This window comes from Varanus komodoensis, unplaced genomic scaffold (assembly GCF_004798865.1).
Source record: "Varanus komodoensis strain SLA01 unplaced genomic scaffold, ASM479886v1 scaffold48, whole genome shotgun sequence".
NCBI classification, from domain to species: domain Eukaryota; kingdom Metazoa; phylum Chordata; class Lepidosauria; order Squamata; family Varanidae; genus Varanus; species Varanus komodoensis.
Genome location: NW_025336059.1, coordinates 6168509 through 6191420, shown reverse-complemented (window position 1 = coordinate 6191420; position 22912 = coordinate 6168509).

The following is a 22912-nucleotide window of genomic DNA, read 5'->3' as shown; positions in this document are numbered from 1 at the left end:
AACCTTTTGTGTAAACATTTTAGAACCCCTTGCTTGATTCTGCTAACGAATGTCAGTGATGGATCTGTAACTTGACAGCGGTGTCCATCCCAAGTCTGAATCTTGGAATCTACCCCTGAAAGCTTTTAGACTTTGAACTCATGCATGTGGAAGGAATGTGTGAGCAGATGCACGAATCTGTAGGGTTAGCAACACTCTCACAGAGAGAGACACTAAACCTGCACACCACTGTTCATCTGTCAGGTAGATCTTCTCCATGCTTGTACAGAGAACTTCTTGTGCTCTGAACTTAGGGCTGGACTGGGCCCATCAGCATCGCGGGCCCACAACCTGCTCACGGGGCCTTTCAATGCAGGCTTGGAGGTGTGAGATTCCCCCAACAGAAATATTTGTGCATTGGTATATGCATACCAAATTTGCATGTATCGATCAAATGTCATCTGCCTTTCGTTGGGGTATGTGTTCAAAAATGGTGCCAGAGGAGAACTTCGCAATCACTCTGAGCCAACAGAACAAGTGGATCCAGCATCAATCAAGCCAGAGCTTTCCCTAGAAGCGAAAGTGATAAAATTGAGGTCGCCATACTTTGGGCAGATCCTAAGAAGACAAGACTCCCTGGAGAAGACCACTGTGCCGGGGAAAGTCAAAGGCCGAAGGAAGCGGGGGGAAAGGAAGGCCAAATAAGAAAGGGATTGACTGCAATACGGAGGCTGCAGCTTGAGCTCAGAGCTGAGCAGGGCTGTCCTGGCTAGGAGATCTTGGGTGGCTTTCATTAGCAGGATCACCATAAGCTGGAGACAACTTGGTCGCACATCACAACAACCATGTGACTAACCACACTTTCACTGGTGAAACTTGATTGCTGCTACAGCAAATAAAAGATATTGTTTCTGTTCTAAGGGTCCACAGGGGGCAGGGGTGGAGAATGGATACCCTCTCAAGCCTTTCACAACATGGTAGTCCTTTCTAGACAGATTCACCTCAAAAAAGAGCTAATGAATAATTAAATTAATGCCGCAGTATTCAGTAAAATCTCCAAACAATTTTCTGAACGGCTGAAACAGTCTGGAAGGAAATAGGCTCTCTTACTCCCTTCCACACTCAGCCTTAATGGACTTTGTCCTAGCAGTGCTGAGAGCAGCATGTTGAGAACTCAGATGTATTCCTAACTTATTTTGTTGACCGGCACCCTGCCTTTCTGCAAAGAAAAAAAATGCACTCACGCAATGTCCAACCACACATTGAACTTGATTAAAATAAGAAAAGTAAAACATTAGCAACTGCAGCCTTCCTGACAGATTTGCTTACAGAACCGAAGGCCTGTTTGAATATAAATAACTGTTGAATGGATCGCACTCGCTACAAGACAGAACGGGAGATGGGTTGATGTAAAGCTGCTTCAGAGGTCAGCCCACGCAGGTCTATCCCGGCCAAAGCCACTGGGTCCTTTGTCTTAGGAAACATTCTTTGCAGAAAATGTGACAGCTCTTTTTCTAACACCCCCCACCCCATAGAAAGGGTGTGGGACTGCCAGTCTCCAGCCTACTGGACAGACCTCCGTCTTCTATAGGACTGGGATGTGTTTTAAAGTGTTGGGAGTGGGGGGAATCTCATTTTCAGGGGAACGCAAGCGAGGTTGTCCCCAGGCATAAAACATCTGTATATGGGCCTTTGGCATACATCTGGTCTGTTATAGTCAGCGGTGATAGCAATTTAATTCAGAGCTGTGTTTTTGATTGTGCTTTGGATTCTTTTATGCTCAGTTCTAGTGAATCGTAGAATAGAGTTGAAAGGGGCCAGAAAGGCCATCGAGTCCACCCCCTGCTGTTGCAGGACACCACGTCACACCATCCCACTCAGGGGGCTGCCCAGGTTCTTTCTGAATGTCTCCACTGTGGGAGAGCCCCCCACCTCTCTGGGCAGCTGATCCCACTGCCGTATTGCTCTGACAGTGAGGAAGCTTTTCCTGATGCCCAGCCTGAAGATTTGGTCTTTCCCTTGCGCTTGACTAGCAGCATCTCCAAGGCTGTGAGAAGGCATCAGAGAGCGGAGCTGGGAGGAGACTGGTTCTAGCAGGGTAGATGTCCCCTCCCCTGAGATCCCTGCCTTAAAATGCCTGCTGGCCGGCTGGCTAAATTGACTGCCTCGCTGTCATGAACTAGTCCCTCCATCTGGTTCCAAAACTCAAAACATGCCTTTGAAAAGGCAGGAGCTTTTTCCACAGAGAACAGAACAGTCGGTATTAAACCACCTTCTGCCAAAGCTGGACAGAGAATCTTCGGCTCATATCCAGATTTGAATCCAAACAGTCCCTCATTTTCATTAAAGCGTCTGACTCCACCCTTGGATGGGGGGGGGGGTCATCATCTGAAAGCCAGACGGCAAAAGGCAAAGCCCTTCCAATTGTGTGGCTTGTTTCTCCCAAGGCCTTCCCACTGGATCTAGGACTGGATCTTGCGGATGTTCCTTCCTCTCCTTCGCAAAAAGGCTGATTCTCACACTTGCCCTGAAAAAGTTCACTAGGCACCGTTGGCAAATCTTCAAATGCGCTCTCCCCGTTCCGAATCTGATAACTCCCACCAAACAGTCCACGATATGTGAGAAATTGGCCCACCTCTCCACAGGCAGCTTTCCAGAACCAGGGGGGTTAACAATTCCCTCTGTACTAATCCTGCCCTGCTTTAGGACACCTGTAAGTCTGAGTTCAGGGGCTTATTCCACTGTTCCCTTAAAATATCTACCTACATCAGTGACTTCTAAATCGAAATTTGCAGATGTCTTTAAGCGTATTGTGAAGATCAGTTTAAGCTTCCCAGAACCCAAATGGAATAAAATCCTACAAACTGGACGTGGACTGGAGTCCTGGAAGCAGGCAGTTCCATCCTCCCCTCCATGGATTCTGTTTCTGGATTTTGTAGAAAGGCAGCAGGATGTAGGAGTTGGCACAGGCTTGCACCGGAGCTTCCAAACCTTGGCCCATGTACAAAAAGGAAAATAAAAACCCAAGGATTGCTTATAGCTGTATGTTTTCCATGCTCGTATCAATTTGATGGTTCACTTCCCTTGCAGAAGTTTCATTGTTTGTGAACTTATTATTACTGATGCCTCCCCTCCGTCCTGAGCAACTGGAGCATTTGTGACATTCTGTGACGTCACTCAAGTTCACCCCGTGGGTAGTTATTCTTGTGTAAGTGTGGTGCAGCATACACTGAATGTGCATGGTGTGTATTTTGTGGAGTGTAAAGGAAGGAGCAAGACAGCTGTTGGCACACGTGCAAAGGATGGGAGATTCTGGAGTATTTCATCATCCTTTTGGCTAAGAAAAGGGGAACAGACAGGTACAGTTCAAAGGCAGCATGCTGTAAATCTGTTCCACATTGGCAAAAAGACATCATTGTCCTGTGCTAATTCTGACACTTTTGCGTTGTAAACACGCAGCTCCTTCAAATAAAACCTTTTCATAGACTTGGAAGAGCTGGGTTGGAAGTGGCAAGCAAGCCGCTGGATCCAGTCCCTGCACAACGCAGGATTCCAGGTTCAAGCATCCCTAACGGATGGCTGTCCAGCTGCCTCTCCAAGGCCTTTCCAACCTCCCCAGGCACCTGGGTTCCATTGTCTATTGCTCTGGCACTCAGGAAGTTTTTTCTTGATGTTCTGCTGGACTCTGGCTTCCTATAACTTAAGCCCATTCTGTGTCCTACGCTCTGGGATAATGGAGAAAAGATTATGGCCCTCCTCTGTGTGACAGCTTTTCAAGTCCTCAGAGGAGGTTCTCCTACCTCCCCTCTGCCATCTCAAACTTAAGCACACCCTGTTCCTTCAGTCCCTTGTCTCAGGGCTTTGTTTCCAGTCCCCTGATCCTCCTCTTAATCTTTTCCAATTTGTCCATCTTTTTTTCAACTGTGGTGTCCACACCTTGGTTCAGGACTCCAGATGAGGCCTAACCCAGTGCCGAGTAAAGTAGAACTAGAACATTCTTTGATTTGGAAGCAATACTTTGATAGATGCCGCTCCAAATAGCATTGCCTCTTTGCAGCTACATGATACAGTTTTCTCATATTCAGCTTGTGATCTACAGCAATTCCCAGCACCCTCCATCTTGTAATTGGGGATTTGGTTTCTTTTCCTGGATGGAGAGCCTGGCTCTAGTCCTTATTCATTTCCCTTCTTTTCTTCATGCTGCCATGCATCTTTTGGTGTTAACAGGAAATAGACCCTGCAGTAGAATTATAGGGTACCTCATTCTTTATTTTCCCATTAAACAAAACATTGCTTTTGATTTGCATTGACAGTCAAATGCCCCCAGAAACCCTAGTTAAGGGAATAATTCGAGCCCCTTTCTGTCTCTCCCAGGAGTCAAGTCTTGGACATGGGTGGAGCGCAGGTGGTCTTTCCCAGTGCCTTCTATGCTTCCTCCTTGAGCATTGTAATACAAAGTAGTGCAGAGGTGGATACCAAATTGGCTTCCATGACTAAGCACATAGCAACCGAGAGACATGGTGGGAAGATCTTGGCAGGCGTTCCATGGGAGAGGAGCTTGAACAGAGAGAAGTTCTACCCCGCGTAGACTTCTACAGTGGTGGCTCAGCGGGCCACCATAAACGAGCATGGGGCAAGCAGAGAGGGTGCTGTCTCCCAGCTTGGCTTCACCCCATACTTCTCAAGACAGTTTATTGGCTGTCTTTCACCCAACTGGGCTGCATACGCTTCTGGCAGATGTTACAAAATCTTGAACAGTCGAATTCAGATTTCTCTCTGGCGGAATACTTTATTCTCAGCCCCAGCTGCTCTGTCTTCTGCCTTCAATATTATGCTTCCTTTGAATAGATACTTTGGCTTTCACCATGACATCTTTGGACAAACCCTCTTTCTGTCAAGTCTTGTTTTTCAGCCCTGCAATCACTGGCCCCCTGGTTTGGGCTTGTGCCGCAATTCAAGATGCTCGCTCCCTCTCCACAGTCCATTCTCTCCTCGTTTTGAGGTAGGAAAAGCTCTTTGGCTCCCTCTAGAGGGCTCTGGCGCCTGAGCACTTGGGCTGTCTCCTGTGTTTGTTGGCATAAACGATGAGCTGAGACTGGTGAGCTGAGCTTCTGACATCTGGCTGCCTAATTCATCCCAGAACTTTTCTGTACCACTTGATTTGGCAAAGACAGGTTAGGAAATATATTGAATGGGATCTTTCATGATATTCACACCCCCTCGAGCTTCCATCCAGGTTCAAAAGGCCACAGGAAAAGATGCAGGAGCTGTTGGAACACGCAGCAGCGCTGAGCGTGTTTGAGTCCCTGTGTTTGCCCACACATCAAGCCATCTGGGGTTGACTCTGCCCCTCCAGGAACCTTCCTTTTGGCAAGTCTGTTCACACACTGCATCCAACGATGGTCAAGGGTTGCACTACTTGGTTTTGCTTGGCTTGTGATCAGGCCTATTGGCTGAATGTTTCCTGGGAGTTGTCTTCTAGCTCATTGCATCTGCTGACCTGTTTGCTGATGTAGATGCGACATATCTCTTGTCCCCTGGGAAATGAAATACCCCCTCAAGCTTTGGTGGAGAACCAGATTCAGTACTGAACTGCTTGATGCTGTGCAGGTAAATCACTGGAAACAAGGTGGGGTTTATACCTGGATCCTGACCGGTGGTGGGACGGGACCATATTTGAAAAGATACAGCTGAGAGAACTGGCCCAAATGAAGATGATACCCAATGGGGCAAAAGTCAGTCGGGTTGGTCACTGAAAGGTGCCTTAGACCAAGTCAGGCCCTCTGGCTCAGTGTTGCTTACACAGGCTGGCAGCAGTTCATAGAGTTTCTGATGGAGCTCTTTCCCAGCTCTGCTTGGAGATAATGGGCTGAAGCTGGAGCTGCTGGCACAGCAGGTGTTCTTTGGTCCCACCATGCTACAGCCTTTCACGAAATTCAACAGGAGATTTAAAGAGAATGAGGAATTTAACTTTAAAGAGTGTTCTGTGCATGTACAAGTGAAGCAGCTGATTTGTTTAGGGACTTGTTGGCAAAAAGTTTGCCCTCTTAGTACAGTCAGTTGTTTGAATTGGATAAACTGATGTCCAACAGCAATAAATGTAGAAACTTAAGTTGTAATCAGTCTCAGCTGAAATAAAAAATCAAGATTATTGGAGCAAAATCTGGGTTTATTAAGCATTTGGGAATTAAAAGCCTACTAGACTGGATGTACACAATGAATAATTTTGTGTGTCAGAGACCTCTCTATCTTTGACCTGTTGGTTGCCACTCTGGCTCAGAGGGTGATTTCAAGGTGGAAACCCAAAGAACCACCATCTTCCAAGGCAATATACATGGTTTCGGACTTGGGGGGAACCCATCCAAAACCTTCCCTTGCCCCAGTGGAAGAGCCAGAGCCTACAGAATCAAGCAAGAACCCTTTAAGGAACAGGCACATCTGGGTAGAGGGGTGGCTAACAACAAGCTCTTCACAAAGCCTTTTTGCAGCGCTGAGACAACAGCTCTCCCTTAGTGAGCACCAGCAAGTATGAATCTGACCACAGGCATTATGGCCTGTTTGGTCTGCTTGGGCTAGCCTGCTTCAAGGAAACTGACTCTGTCTAACCCCTCTAGTAACTGAAATTTCATCAGACTGGCTCCCTGATAAACTCTGAACCTTGTGAAACAATAATTGATTATTTCAGCAGTGCGTGGTTTGATATATATTTGACATCTAAATAGTAGAAATGGCTAGATCTGTTAATTTCAGCACCTTGTTTTTTCAGTCTCATGTTTACCCTTCCACATGTTCAGATCAATATGTTTCTAATTTTTTTTAAATGCGTCCACAGGAAAACCAATATGCATTTTTGTTAGGTCTCCTAATAAAAGTGCTTTCGTACATAATATTGCTCAATACACATTTTTCCAAGCCATTTTCCCTGTGTGTAATGCCTTTGGTTTGATTTCTCTCCCCTTCCCACCCCAATTCCTGGGACACGTGCATAGTTTTATACATTCTTGTGCGTAGTTTCCCCCATGTTCAGGGAACTGCATTGCAAAATTCCAAGAAATGAGAGCCACAAAGAATAACGGTGGCCCAGTCGGCATCTTGATTTGGGAAGTGCATGTTAAACTCAGATCCTGCCTGTCGGTTGCTCCCCCACTCCCATCTCCAGGTGAGTCACCCAGAAGCAGGTGTGATGCTCAGAGCCCCTAGCTACAATAAGTACATTCTGGCTAGACTGTCTCAGAACAAACACACTTTCCTTCTTTAACCTAAAGAGCCTCTCGGAAGGTATCGTGTGTTCAGGGCAAGGCAGCCCACTTTGCAGCGAGTGAGACACACATGCACACAAAATTAACGCCATGCACTTGGACTGTAATTTAGAGAATTTATTACTCACTCGAAACTGTGATGACTTATTTTTATGACAAAGGCTGTAATAAGAAGTGAAAAATGGAAACTGAGCCTGCTCGTATGGCAGACGTTGTAACGAGAATGGGTTATGACAGAATGCTCCACTGAACAAATTTGACTTCATAATTACAATCATATGGATAACTTTTAATGTCTTCATTGGGGTCATTTATTGCTCATTTTCTCTTGGGAACATTTCCATTAAAAAGACTTGCACTTGGGCTTTTAAAAATAAACATGCCTTCTGCTGAAGGAAGAGCCGGGAATGGAGCAGAACCCCTGGAAAGAAAAGCAAGGTTCGAAGAACTTAATGTGATTTTAATACTCAACTTCTACTATTTAAAAATATGGTTGTCCTTATGCCAGACTGCAAACTTGTATTCCAATGGGTTTTGGTTATGCCTATAGAATATTCTGTGATGGTCCAAGGTGTTTTGCCATGTGAAGCAGTCCCCAAATAGTGTCCGTCCCATTGAAGGTCAACAATTGTTCCACCATTAACACACCAATTTATCTTTCACCTATTTCTGCCTCTTCTCACCATTTCAAACAGGTCCACTTCACTTGGGAGCTTGGAAAGGCAGGCCTTGCATTCGACTTTGACTGAATTTTGAGCTGAGCTCAATTGTCTCAGAAGCCATGTTCTGTTGGTGGTGGTGGAGGTGGTGGTAGTTGTTGCTTTTCTTCCCATATCCTATTACAAAGTAGGGACCTTGGGCACCATAGGTGCATCTCCCTTCAAAACTCCTAAGATTCTTCATCTAAGACCCAGACCAATTTCTTTTTCTTCACCTCACACTGTTTCAGAATGTCTGTCTAGATAAAATCCTTGACAAGTTTTCAAGGATGCGGAATGGCACAGACTGAGTGATGGGCACCAGATTTTCTAAAGATGCTTTTGGAAAAAATGCTGGAATTGAAACAGTATTTGGGTTTCTTGCAATATGGCTTGTTGCTGCAGTGAATTCAAGGGTATTTTTCTCCTACTCTTGTAATTTCCAGTGTTAGGGGCAGTCCTGGGAAGCATTAAGGCTACATAAATCATCAAGATCCACTTGATCAATATTTAAGAAAACAAAGTCAGCTCCACTGAAGCTAAACTTCAGTGGAGCACCTTTCCTGGTTTGAATTGATCCATGGACTATTGTCATGATCATTCTGACATTACATATATTCCGCAGATTTCTTCAAATCTTGTTTTCATCCAAGGACCTTCTCCAGGAAAGGAGAAGGTGGCTGATCACCACTCTGAGATTTCCTCAGTGGAAGCTTTTCCTAGTGAGAGTTTCCTGGGGCCACTACACCTCCATCTTTCAAACCCCACATTCAAACTTTCTTTTACTCTCGAGCATTTGACAATGTCTGCAATGCTTTTTATGGGTTCTGGATTTACTGCTAAGTATTTAAGCTTGTGACTTTTTTCCTGCTTAACTGATTTTATATTGTGTTGCCAGTGTGGTGCAGTGGCTAGTGTGTTGACCTGGGACTCGGGAGATATGTTTGCATGTCCCCACTTGGCCATAAAGCTCATTGGGTGGCTTGAAGCCAATCATTGGCTCTCAGCCTAGCCTACCCTACCCTACAGGGTTGTTGTGAGGATGAAATGGAGAGAAGAATGATGCGAAGTGCTTTGGGTTCCTTTCAGGAAAAAGGGTGGACTTATTAAAAAATAAGATCCGGTATTTGTGGTACATTAATCTTTGAAAGCCACCCAGAGAGCCTTGGCTATTGATTGGTATAGAAAGGTAACAGAAGGAATGAAATAAATGCCAATTGCTCCTCCTGAAATGTCATGCCCAAAAAGTTATCCCGTGCTATCTCTCAGTGATTCTGGAAAAGGGGGGGCACCACTTTTGGGGCCATCTTCAAATTTGGAGCTTAAGCTGCAAGAGTGCGGCCTTCAGAGATGGCATGCATGAGAAGAACAGATGTTCTCCTGGTCCATGGCTGAAGGCTTCTCTTTGCCCCCATTTCAGGCAGCCATTTCATACTTCCAAGCCTTTCGCAAATGGGGCAGTCACACAAGCCTTGGTGGGCTTAACACACACCACCTTTCCTCCTTGGAGCACAGTCAAGTTGGATATATTAAGAAGAATGTAACCCAAAGGGGAGTTATGGATGAGAAAGAGGGCTGAACCCACACAAGTCTTAACCAAAGTCCTCGGGTTTGCCAAGGAACAAAACGAAAATTCCCCAAACGGGGGCAAAAACATCCAAACAAAGCGAACACAGTCCAGTTAGGACAACTCTACTAAAAGCTGTAGATTGCTGATGGTCATCTGGAAAAAAAAATAGAAATGCAGACTCTGGAGAATGGAATGGAGTAGCCTCGAAGAAGACGTGGCTGGCTAGATGCCTGAACAGATACTGTCCTTTTCGGGCAATATGTTGTTGCTGTCATTTGGTGACGCTGAAAGCAAGTTTGTAGGTAGTGGTCCATCCATCTAACACATCAAGGAGGGTTCCATTAATTTAATAATACTTGCCTCTTTTTTAATTTTTGTAAAGGAAATGGTAATTATGGTCTCCACACACCCTTCCAGCTTTATCCCTCCATGAGGATGCTGCGTTATCAAAATTTGCCGAGGCATTTTAAATTTGTGTTGCATCAGATTTTCCGCTCCCGAAATGGAGTTAAGTCATTCTGTCCTTCGAATACTCAGTCCCACGAGAGTGGCTTAGAAAAGACATTCGATTCTGGAACCTCATTTCGGCAAGAAGCCACCAAGCAAAGCGTCAACAAGAAAGATGCCTGAGGAATTAGCGCAGCCTGGAATCCATTCTCACTGAGGCCGCCAGCCAAGTGACAATGCTTACCCATTCTGCGCGTCAACCCTCATTTAATTCTCCAAGCAGTGTGCGAGCCCACGACAGGTGGGTGAGTAACGCATATGTGTTACAAGATTTATTTAATAGGTGTCTGATGGGACCCTGGGTCCTCCCAGAGCCCTATTATCTCTGCCAGGAATAATAATAATAAAAGAAAGGATGGCTGCGGTGTTTGGCTTCTGATAGCCGCAATCTGTTATCTGAAAATTGAACTGTCACCCGTGTGTGTCATGTTCATTTGGACTGATTAAAGAGATATTAATCTACTGTCATTGTTGCAATATCTGTCATCAGGGGGGACTGAACTGGGGATAACACACAGTTCTTCCAGAAACACATACACAGTGCCAAGGTGATGGCAAGCGTCGAATATTAATGAAACTCTATCCTGCTCGAGATACAGAAGCCGTGAGAACAGGCAGTTTTGCTTCTGACAATGCATCTGGAGGATGCCCATGCTATGGGGATATGGTCCTAGTAAAGCCAATAAAGGCCACTGTGAGGTGGTTTGAGAGTCCCAGGCCCTGCAAGGGATTGTGGGGTACTGTCAAGGAGAACAGTTGGATACGTTCACATTTTAATGTGAACTGAACACATCTGTGCTGCTCGAACCAAGGCACCATGCAGTCTGTCAACGGTTGAATTGGATAAAGTTGCCAGAGTACAGCCTGGCTGAGCTTTCTTGGAGTTTGTCCGTTCAGATCCAGGATGATGGCAAGGTGATTGGACAGGTGTGTGCAACCATGCCCCTCTCACCTTCTAAAAGCTAGAAGGGTCAAGGAGGTGATCAATGCCTCTCTAGGACAGGCCATGGTCCTCTGCGGTCTTCTAGGGCATGGCATACTTGTGGGGCGACTGAATTTGGATTGAGGAAATACTGCCTTGCCAAGCGCTCCTCCTTGGAGGATCAGCACCAGAAGCCGCTTCTTGGGAAATGCAGCTCGTGGTCTTGGGAGTCTCTCGCACTGGATGGTCCTGGGGTTAGTCTCGTCTCTTATGCCATTTAACAGTTTCTTGCAACTACTGAGTGGACCAACCAGAGTTATGGGTTTTGTGGTGTGCCGTCACTGATGTCACACAGCTCTAATCCTCCTTTTCTCTCTCATTAGATAAGGCTGTGGATGTGCTAAACTGTTGCCTAGCTAGATGAAGACTAATGAACGGAAGCTGAATCCAAACAGGACGGAGATGGTGTGGGTGGATGGTTTCTCTCATCGGATGCAGGGTTGTTGACCTATTCTGGATGGGCCTGTACCTCCACCCATGGAAGAGCAGGTTTGTAGCTTGGTTGTCCTCCTTGATCCATCTTTGTTAATTGAGCCCAGGTGGGCTCAGTGGCACGAAGTGCCTTCTACCAAATTCTGCTGGAGGCCCAGTTCTGCCCCATCTGGACAGGGATACCTTGGCTTCAGTCATCTACACTTCAAAGATCTCTAACCTACATTACTGCAATGGGATCTATGCCAGGTTGTCCCTGAAGATTGTTCAGAAGCTGCAGCTTGTGCAAAATGTGACTGCTGGAGTGATAACAAGGACCAGACAGCCTGAACATAGAATTCCAGTCCTGGCCTGATTGGGTTGGTTGCTTCTAAACTCAAGCCAAGTTGTTGCTTTTAATCTAGGAAGCCCTAGCCTTCTCCAACTTGGTGGCCTTCAGAAGCATTTGGACTGCAACTCCCAGAAATCTCATCCAGCAGGGCCATTGACTGGGAATTTTGGGTGATGCAGTCCAAACATGTCTGGCAGGCACAAGGTCGGGGAAGGCTACCCTATGTCGTTTGGGCTAACAACACCTGATCAGGTAGGTCTTCCAGTGATAGCATGTCTGATTGTAATGCTCAGCCTTAGAGTTCTTCCTCCAAATGACGCCATTAAGGGAGGTGCAGCTAGTGGCCAAAAAGAGGAAGGCCTTCTTTGTGGTAGACCCCAAACTGGGAGATATTTTCCCTATGAAGGCCTACCTGGCACCAACTTTACTATCTTTTCCGTAGCAGCCAGGTGAGGGTAGGGATAGGAAGTCATCTTTTAGCAGGCCTATTGGAGAGGGGGGTAGGGTTGGTTTCAGTTGTTAAAATTTGGGTTTTTAAAAAAATCGTAATGCAATTTGTGGTGTTGTTTTTATCTCACATTTTATTATATTTAATAGATTTCGCTATTGGGTATTATAAATATTAAAATGTCTTGCAAAAATTGCAAATATTCAGAAAAGATATACATTTAAATAAGCACACTTTGGGGCAACTTTCTTCTTCCAATCTGGTGTTATCTGATATTTAGCTCGATGCCTCCTTTTTAAATCATTCATGTGAATATTTGTGGTCAGTTTTATGTGCCTAGTTTTGCATTTTTCTTGAGCACAAAGCAGCATTTTTCTACACAAATTTCTTAATGTAAAATTGCTTTTACAGTTTTACTAATGGAAGTCATGTTTGAAAGTTCTTTGCCCTCCTCTCCAGTGGAATCCCCTTAATGTTTGTACACACTTCTTAATTGGCAAATGCCCTTGCAAAATTCGAAGTGTGAATTCCAAAGAGGTTTTTGTTTGTATATTCATTTGAAAGTGTGAAATTAAGTTGGCATCTCCAAGAAAAGAACAACCCATGATCGCTTTAAGTAATCGTAACGGGATGGGTGAGTGACACCCAAAAGACCTTAGAGGGAAGTACAATTCATTTGTGTTGGAGGCAGAATTGGATCAGATGTTGTCAAAGAAACGTGATGAACTCAGTCAGAGCTGGCAGAGGAACAGAGCATCTTTGATGCTTTGAAGAGTCAACCTCGGATACGCCGGCTTCCCTTGCTTTTTTTAACGGTTGCCCCCCTGTGCTAAGTTGAGAAGTGCCAAGTCGACCAGCTGTAGGAAATGTCATGTGAAGCTGTGGCCAGGTCCAAAGCCAGTGTGGGGGGAAAAAGATGAAACTAAAGGTGACCGGCACATCTCTTCTCAGTACTAGGCTCCCTTTGATTGCTAAAAATGTAAAATGTTGGCATAAATTATGCCACCCATTTCCTCCATGAGCTTGGCCCTTTTCTACTTGCCCTTCGGCCTCAGAACACCAGAGTGTCTCCTTGCAATGCTGATCTTTATTGGCACTTTGCAGGTACGAGACAAAGTAACTCTAAAAATCCTCCAGTGGGTTGGAAGATTAAACCTTCTTCTCAAGTCAAGAGTGCAGAACCCAAACTGGGAATGTCTCCCAAATCCTTCTGTTTCAGCAGTTCTGTGGGATCCTGCTGGTGGAGATCCAGGCAGTGAGACCTACACAAGCCCTCTAAAGAGACAGCTCATCTCTCCTCCTGCCTTGTCATGGGGTCAGGGACCAGGCAGGGCAAGGTCTCTCCTTCATCCCCTTCTTGGACCCCTTCTGTCTCTCCCAAAACACCTCTGTCCTCCTGAGTGGCCTGGAAAACTCCTTGAGTTTCCATGACTCCCATCACCGAATCTTCAAGGTCATTTTCATCAGAGGATAGGTGATGTTGACTCTCGGATACCTGCCAAGCATGGAGATCGGGGACAGTGTAGCGAGTGACCAACCCAACACGGCCCATCTCCACAACTTAGCGGTTGGGCGAGGAGAGGAAGAGAGACATTGTTGGTTCATGGCGGTGTTATTCTTCAGGGGCAGTTTCTGAAGTGTCACCAAACTCTGCAATGTGTCCATAGGCAGATGGAACCCTAGCAAAATGAAAGGCAAGGAATGGGTTTCAATGCAAAACCATCCAGGTGGGTTAGTTTTATCTATCAACAAGAGTGGAAGTCATATTCCATCATGGCCCTGCACCAACCCTTGCCTTTATACTTCTCCGCAAAGTTCAAATCGATAATTATTTTGAGAGTTTGGGTGAAAGTTGGCACCTAGTCCTTCTGACACAGTGCCATCGGCCTCCCGGTAGCCACTCTGCATATGACTCATGAAAAATTTAGAGGATTTCTATTGTGGAATTAACTATTTATTGATTTATCATTTAAAAGATTTATGCCCAGCCATTAAAAAAGAAAGAAATTCGGAACGGACTTTCACTTATAAGAGATGTCAGGTGCCATTTTCAGGTTGCAAATGTCTAATGTACCCTTTTCACCTCCATGCAGCGAAGAAAAGGCAATTTTTCAAGGCCATATGGTTCAATAAATTCATCCCTGCTGCACGGAGAGAAGGCTGTGACTCGGTTTCCTTCGCACCCTCCCCACCTCCCCGGTGCTAGGCTGCACTCGACAGCCATCGCCTCCACAAAATGCTTTGCTGGCTGTTTTCTCCTATGTACCACGTGCGCTTTGCACATTCTAAAGAAATCTGGGGAGGGGAATTGTGGCATCTTGAGTGATTGTGTGAATGCTCGCAGTAAGATGTGTGGCCAGGATGGAACCTTGGACACTTGCTGATCTGCTAACCTAGTTTAGTATGCTCCAAACCCCTGAACGCGGCCACTCTGGCTTGAAGTTTTTGGAGAGCGGATTCTGCTTTTGAAGGCTTCTTAAGTCTACCCTTGTGCTCCTGTACTACCAAGTTGTCATAGTCCATGCATGTTATTTCCTTCATGTGCACCGTCGTCTTTTCTGGAGAACAACTCTGTCGTGGGGGCGGGATGCATCAATTTAGCGGTTATACTTCTTCAGATCCACCACAGTTGCTTTTAGTGCGTTTTGACTGAACATTCAATGTGAATTCTTCTTTAAAAATCAAGTTCTATAAAGCTTCTAAGGCTAAACAGAACTTTCAGCCCTGCTTGTGACTTTCTGGAAGCATCAGGTTGGTGGTCCGATACAGAAAATAAGATGCTTGCTGGGAAGGTCCTTGTTCTAATTTAGCAAAACTCTTTGATCTTCAGGCTTCAGGTATCAGAGGCCACCCAGGATGGTTTGGTTGAGCAGATTCAGCATAGTTTTCCTCCACCAAAACCAAACCGAAACAAACTGAAACGAAACCCAGAACCACCCAACAAAACCAAACCAACTTCTAGCAGTGTTCACCACCTCTGGCCTCCATTTCTGAATGTAGGACAAAGCACATCACCCTATACCTGGTGAGAATAGTGAGCCATATAAAAGGAAAACCTTGCATTTTGTGCAAAAAGCTCCTGAGAGTTCCTCCAAGTTACTATAGAACCAAGGTCTAGCAATGCCAATGTGAAATGCACTTGTGGAAACATGCTTATGGGGCCTTAAGACAGTAGGGTGCAATGGTGTGAGCTGGATGCGATATGTTTCTACTGATCTGGTCCAATGAATGCCCATCTGCTTGGCCTGCCCATGCACATATGAATGCTGGGATCCACATTGTGGGGATTTTCCCCCTAGAAAGCAGTCAAAAACTCTGGAAATACCATGAAGAAATAGGTCGAGTTGAACAGGATAGGGGCAGAATGTCAGCATGATTGGGCATTTGTTGAGGATCCATATCCCTGTTGTGGGGTTACTGACCGAAGCCCCCTGAAGTCGCTGCTCCTCTTGGCTATTGCCACCTGCTTCTTCACCTGCTTTTCTCTTGGACACAGGCAATGGTGGTGGTGAGGGGAAGCAGGAGATGGTCCTGCGCAGGTGCTCGCTGGCTCTGCATCTCTTCAGCAAGAGGTGGAAGAGAGAACCACCAGCAGTAGCTGGTGACCATGGTGGAAGGAAGGTGGCCTCACGGAGGTAGGGTCCACTGAGGCCATCTTGCCCAATTCCCCACAGAAATCTGGAGTTGCTCATTCAGGCAGATAACAAACAACCCCTTCCTATGATTCCTCTTGCCACCCCTTCAAGAAGTAGCCAAATTTGGGAAAAACAGCCAGTGCAAAGGAAGGAAGTTCTGGGCTGAGAGTGAGTCCCATCTCAAGGAAGGCTTGCAGAATTTCTCCTCCCCTGGAGAAACGTGGTGAAGATGCTCTCCTAAATCTCCCAGAGCAGCGCAGGGAGCCCTTGAGCACACCTTTCCACCCTGCCTCCCACCCCCCAGACAGGTAGCAAACTTTCTCTCTCCCCTTTGCTTTTGCTCCCAGTTCTTAATGGCTTCCCCCAAAGGGAGCCTCCCAAAGGCTTGGAATTCTATGGCGGCTGAAACTCGGTGGTGACTGTACCTGGTTTATTTATATAAGTGTGTGCACAGGGCCTCCTTCTTAGATGTCTATCAAAACCACAGAGTATAATTAGCAGGGTCCTATCAGATGGAAAATGTAGAAGTGTCTAATGGATTATACTTGAGAAATCACTGATCCGACTTCTTCCCTCCGCGAATTATAAATAACAATCGCTTGGGCTTAAAAAGAGGAACCTACTATAAATAATAACTATTTGAAGACTCCCATGTAGTGTTCCTACATGGCAAAAGGATTAGCCTTGGGAAGATAATTATCAGAATATCAGATGCTAAATTGTAACAAGTTATATTAAAAATTGACATAATAGAAAATTCCAGGGGAATTATGGAGTCAGAAAACTGGGAGGTCTATTCCTGATATGATATTACCGCAGGAGAACGCTCGCCTTTTAGTAAACTGTTATATATAAATATTGCATTACAAGCGGCTCAACAGAAAGTTACTCTGCAGAAAACAATCTGCAACAAAGCATCATGGGGCACACCTGGAGACCAAGTCCCGCAGCTGGCTTTGGCAGCTACTTTGGGGAAAGCCACAAGCCAAGAATTCACCTGTGCGGAAACGTCTCATCACAGTGGGCAACGCATGCCACGCTTGGAAGGAGAGGAGGCCCGTTCACCTGATGGATTGTGCCCACCTGAGGTATGATGGATGGGCTTGTTCCAGGATTAGGAGCAAATGCAGTGCGATGATTGTGGGAGAACAGATGTTTACTTTGAGGGGCCACAGTTCAGAAGAGCATCAAGCGACCTTAACCCTCTTGTTCTTGTTGCAGACTTAGTTACCATTAAGCCATATTAAACTGGGGGGGCTGAAGTCATGACTAACCAGTCCCATGGGTTTCATTTGTCTCCAAGTAGTCAAGATATGGTGGGCATCCACACTACGATGGACCAGATTTCTCACACATGGTTCCATGTACTCACACATCCCTCTGTGCACAAACACAAGGGAAAAAGTGCAAGTGATACACAACTAAACAGCAGGGGGCGTTGAGATGTATCACAACCTAGGGGCTACAATGGCAAAGACAGCTTGGTTGTCTGTCTGTTTTTGTTTTGTTGGAGGAAGTTATGGTTCAAGCGTTTTTGGAGGCTGGAGGGTTGGCAAGATCCCTTTAGCATCAGGTCACTCACCATAAATAGCTCCATCTCCTCTTCTTCACTGTAGCTGAGGTCTATTCACTTGTCCCTTCTGTGCACAGTCTAAGGTGAATGGAGTCTCCTCACTTGGGTAAGACAGACGAGAACACAGTGAGAGCGAGAGAGCAAGAGCGCGCACGCCCCCTTCTTCAGCTCCTAGCCTGGTTGGCTGTGCGTTACCTCCACGATCGGAGGTCATTTGGCTGTGCCAATCAGTTGCTTGGAGGTCCTGCCCCCATCCTGTCGGAGGGATCCTGTGGGCAGCTGGTTTGCCACCATGTGAACGGGATCCCAGGCTGGATGGACCACTGGGGTGACCTAGCATGGCTTCTGGTTCGTAGCAAGGGGCATTGACCACACAGGTCCCTGCGGCTCATCCTTGTATAAAGCCAGGACTAAAACAGCTTCAAGGAGCCCCATGACTTGGGTGTCCTTCCTGCTCTCTTAGCAGGTCAGCGACTTGTGAAAAGGTATCTTTAAATAGGCATTGGCAGGGTGGATGAGCTATCTTTCATTCTGCATGCGAGTGAGATAGCTCTCAGAGATCTGTGACTGCTTACACATGTCCCCTCACTGTGGCTTCTTCAGTTTCCAGCCCATTGAAGATGACACATGCAATACGCAACATGTCTGTCACTGCTGTCCCATGGGAGAGACCTCCCTCTCCGATGGATTCTTGAGATATGCTAAGGGAGTCTACACACATGCGCCTCAAGTGCTCATTTCAAGCTTGGACTGCTGAATCCTTGAGTGGCAGATTTACATCAAACACTGATGATTGTACATTACACTCTGGGTTCCCAGGTGGGGACGGTGCCATGCCCTCATTGGTCCAAAGAGGAAGAATTATAGGACCCAATAGAGGGTGATGCCCAGTCCCAGCCAAGGTCTGTGTCCTGGAGGAAGCTGATGGAAGTCTCAACCTCTTGAGAAGAAGAGTTAGCTTTGATAAGAGCTCAGCTTCTTCTTTAAGTCCACTGGAATGATGGCTCCAGAGGTGATAAGCACAGCTCCTTGAGGAAGTGTCAGATCTTGCCTAATTTTGGAAGCTAAGCAGGGACGGGCCTGGATGAAACCTGGATGGGTGACTTGAAATGTGGAGTCTAGCCCCCAAGAACTTCTCCAAAAGGAGTTCAAGCCCTTTGGTTGAAGGATCTTCCCAGTTCCTGAGAGAAGGAGAGCAGGTCTCTTTTATGTGCTTAGAAATGCCTCGGCTGATGCACTTTTCTTCTGACTTTATGCTGACTAAAAACACAAGGTGCTTAAGTGGTACTCCGAAGTTCAGTTGTAAACTAAGCCACCATGACATTGAGTGAGATTAATGGAAAACCATTCTGCAGCTGAGAAAAGGTAATCTCAGATGGAAAAGTTCTAGGAACAGTTGATTTCACAAATCCACCTCTGTTGTCTTTAGAAAATCTCTCTTATCACCAACTCTCCTCTGCCCTCTTTTTCTTTCTTTCAAGGAAAAAAAATCGGACATTGGAAAAGAGCACAACAGAGTTGACTTCCTTGCTTGCTTACTTTAAGAAAAGCAGTGTCTTACAAATGCAAAATGCATAGATTCCCCCAGTGCCTCCTAAGTCAGGCCAAAAGCCTCCAAACTCAAAAGGTGCCTCTTCTGCATCAAAGGAGTCATCTGGGTCACTGAAGAGGAGTGACTTCAATGAGGTGATAATGAGGCATTTTGCCATTATTGGTGAGAGATAAGCTTGGCAGTGGTCGGAAATGAGGAACGGAATTACACAGATGCTGGCTGCTTTTTCTCCCCCACCCTTTTCTCTCTTGCTCTCTACTTCGGGCCTTCTATCTTGCACTAGCAGTTTAAACGCTAACTCTCCCCCCTCCCCCAAATGAAAAGGGATAGATTGCATTTCTTTTTCACCGGGCTGTTGATTTTGTGTTAAAGTGAAATATGTTTGACAAGTTGAACCTTTGCAATCTGAAGGAAAGCATCCCTGAGTTCAGCGAAGGTTTCTTCAAGGTCACGACACACAGGACTGTGTGAATTTAGCTGGGAGGTGTTGTGCTCTGCCTGTTTGCATGTCTGAGTGGTGTGTGGGTTTTAACTGGAGTATTTTCTGCCTAGAGCATGAACAGTAGAAAGCCAAGATGTATGTAGAGACCATTGTGCAGTGGGTCGTGAAGGAGATGGTCCCCTTCATCTGCCCTGGTCACTTCCGGGTGGCCTGGGTGGGTTGGATCTGGATAGACTCACCAAGTCTGTTCCAGAAGTTGTCTAAAAGCCATTAGATGGGGACTCGTCTAAAGCTTGTGGTTGGGACAATGTTTTAGTTCCTCGTCCTCTTCCTTCTTTCTCCTCCTCTGCTGCCGCCCCGTATTTATATCCTGCTTTTCCCCCTTGTGAGGAACTTAAATTGGCTTATGTAACTCCATTTCATCTTCACAAAGACAAGCGTGTGAGAAAGGTTGAACTAAATATGAGTGACTGGCCCAAAGTCACCCAGTGAGTTTCATGACCAAGTGCAGACCACATGAGTGCTTTTGTATTTCTTCTTAGGCTTTGATATTTATTTATTTATTTAAAACATTTTTATGCCGCCCCCATCGCAACAAAGCCTCGGGGCGGCTCACAACAAGACATATTTATTAAACAACATATTTATTAATGTGAGAAGTTTAACCTACCTACACAATGGCCCAAATTTTGTTAAGATTTGCTTAAACAGCTGTAATGTTGCTACATTCTATTATGTTGCTGCAGGGAGCAAGGTTGGATCTTGGAAAGCTCCTGAACTTCAAAATGTGGAGGAAATGGGTTTTGGTGAGACCCTTCTCTCTGTGCATGAACCGGCCATTAAAAACTCTCCCTTTCTGAGGCTTCTATGGATGAGTTGAGCAAAATGCTCCTAGGAAGCCACTGTTCCACTGTTTCCTCCTCTGTTTTCAGCTCATGGTACAGCCCAAGTGGTCTCCTGAAATTTGCCACCCTATTTAGCAACAGTGGGGATGGCGGACTTTCCTGAATATTCTCTGGTAAAGTGAAAGCAGAATTCTCCAACAGGTATGCGTGCGAGAGGGGGGCTTGAGAGCTCAAAAACTTAAATTCAGAGAGATGTTTGCCTAGTTCAACTTCAGAGCCCAACATCTCGTTTCCAGAATCTCCCTCAGTGTCTAACACCACAGCTTCACCACCATGCCAGTCCTGGAAGTGTCAGCCGGTACATCAGGAAGGGTGACCAACTTTTCAGAAGCTCATACCTCCAAAACAGAAACCATGGCCACATCACTCCATATAACAATTTAAATCTTCAGGTGGCTTTGGATTAGCTTGCAGCAAATTTCCAATCTATAGCCTTGTTTGCTTTAGCCAGTGGTTATGCTGGCTGAGGATGATGGGAACTGTACTGCAGTAAACCTGGAGGACCCTAGGCTGGGAAAGGCTGCCCCAGCCCCCGAAACGATGATGTGTGATACGATGTAGCATTTTGCACAACTGATAGCAGAATCCATCCAGGAACAAGACGAGTTCATCTTCAGCAGGCTGCCCACCTCTCTCTTAGGCAGGAACATTTTTGTCGGCTTCTTTGGGCCCCATTCTTTTTCAACCAGACTATCAAAAAAGCTAGTACCACCTCAAGATTGAAGTCGAGGCACGCTCCTCCAAATTAGCTCAACTCTAAAAGTTTGGGACCTACTCTGAAGCTTGACTTTTCATGGTGCACAGGAATTAAATTCTTTTCTGTTGAAGGCTCGTTAAGGTAATCTGCTCATACTGATATATATTCGGCAGACACTGGGGCCAAAGTCAGAAGAGAGTGGAAACTAGAGATATGCAGTGATGTAATCCGTTATTTGTTTTGTTGTTGTCATTCATCCCGTTGTCTATTCACTGGTGGAACTGGATCACTCCCTCCTTTGGCCATGTTCAGATCCTCAGCTATTCATGGAACTTTTGCTGGTGCTCAATATTTGGTATGCTTTTCTTTCCGATCATTTGATCTAGGATGGCAGTCTTGATGTCCTTAAGTGATCGGCTGTATGTCAGATCCTCTCATTTGAGTAGGAGAACTTTCGGAGCATTCCTACAGACCACAACGAGAGAATGATTATGAAGCATTACTCTGAACATTCCCAAAAGAGAACATACATCGGAGAGCAATCCTATCCTAAAAATGGGGTTCGTGTCTTGCTTGCCCAAGGTCAAAATCTGAAGTCCTGTTATCTCTAATCACAAAGGATCGGCAAAATCCTTCCTGGCCACAGACACTGCCAATCAGGCTAGACAACACCACAGCAAACAAGTCTGGCCTGCCAGTCTGTCTTGGGCTTACTTATAATAATTAATAGTAGTAAAAGTAATGATTGAAAATTTGGAAACTGCCCACCATAAATCCCAATTCTGCATTCATTCATTAGCCAAGAGAAGTTTAATGCCAGTGGGATTTTTATGATGCTTATTTTAAGTCAATTGATTTAATACTAAATTAGGGCTGATGTGAAATCAGAATTATCACTGCAGTGCAGGTAAGGTTGATTAGAAAGCAAAACCCTACAACCCCTTGGAGGCTTTTGCAGTGACAAAAAGACATGTTTTGTTTCCCATGCTCGCCAATGTTCTTTGAATGCCACTTCAGTCTTACTGTTGTTCTTCTTCTTTATGAATAATCATTTAGAATGCAAAAGTTAAAGAATGCAGGGAAAACGTATTAGCAACAGACACATTTATGCTGTCAAGAAGCCCTACTGCACATAATAGGGCTTACTTCTGAGTAGACATATGTAGGTATGGGCTGCACAGTAATCACAATCTGCACTTGAAGAGAAAGACTTTTCTTATACTTCCCTTCCACATCTAAGGATCTTTAGATGTTCCCACAAATCCCACCAGGCAAACCATGCAGGACTGATATTCGATCCATCTCTGCTGCAAACACACACTTGTACACCACATGCCCTAGAAGATCCTGTCTCCTCTTACCGTCTTCCCCCAGTGATTTTCTTTTCGTCCTATCCTTTCACGGACAGTTAAATGAAAAGCAACAACTGTGTGTGTGTGTTGTAGACAACACTTCATGGTATTCAAACTCCGGAAGTGGTGTCAACTCTAGCTTTTAACTTCATTTCAGTTGTGGATGTTGTCGCCCTTGAGGAGGTGAAGTGATGTAGAAGTGGAGGGCTGTGAAAATTCAGTGGAAGGGCACATGTTTTGCCAGACATATATACAAACGATAGAGCCAACGTCTAGTCTACATCCAGCAGAATTTCTGCTTTGCTTTGGATCATCTCTGCACTAGATGCATCTGGATGCATCTCTGCACTAGAATATTATATTCTACTTGGAAGGTGGTGTGTCTTTTAACATGGGATGGATAGAGGGGGGATGTGTCCTCCAGTGCATGGAATTAGTTGCATAATTCTGGGGGGACTGAGGATCAAGAGCTTACGTTCCCCAGATAAAAGAATCTCATGGAAGAGTTGCTGGCAATGTCCTTTCTTTGCCAGAGTCCTCAGAGAGCTGC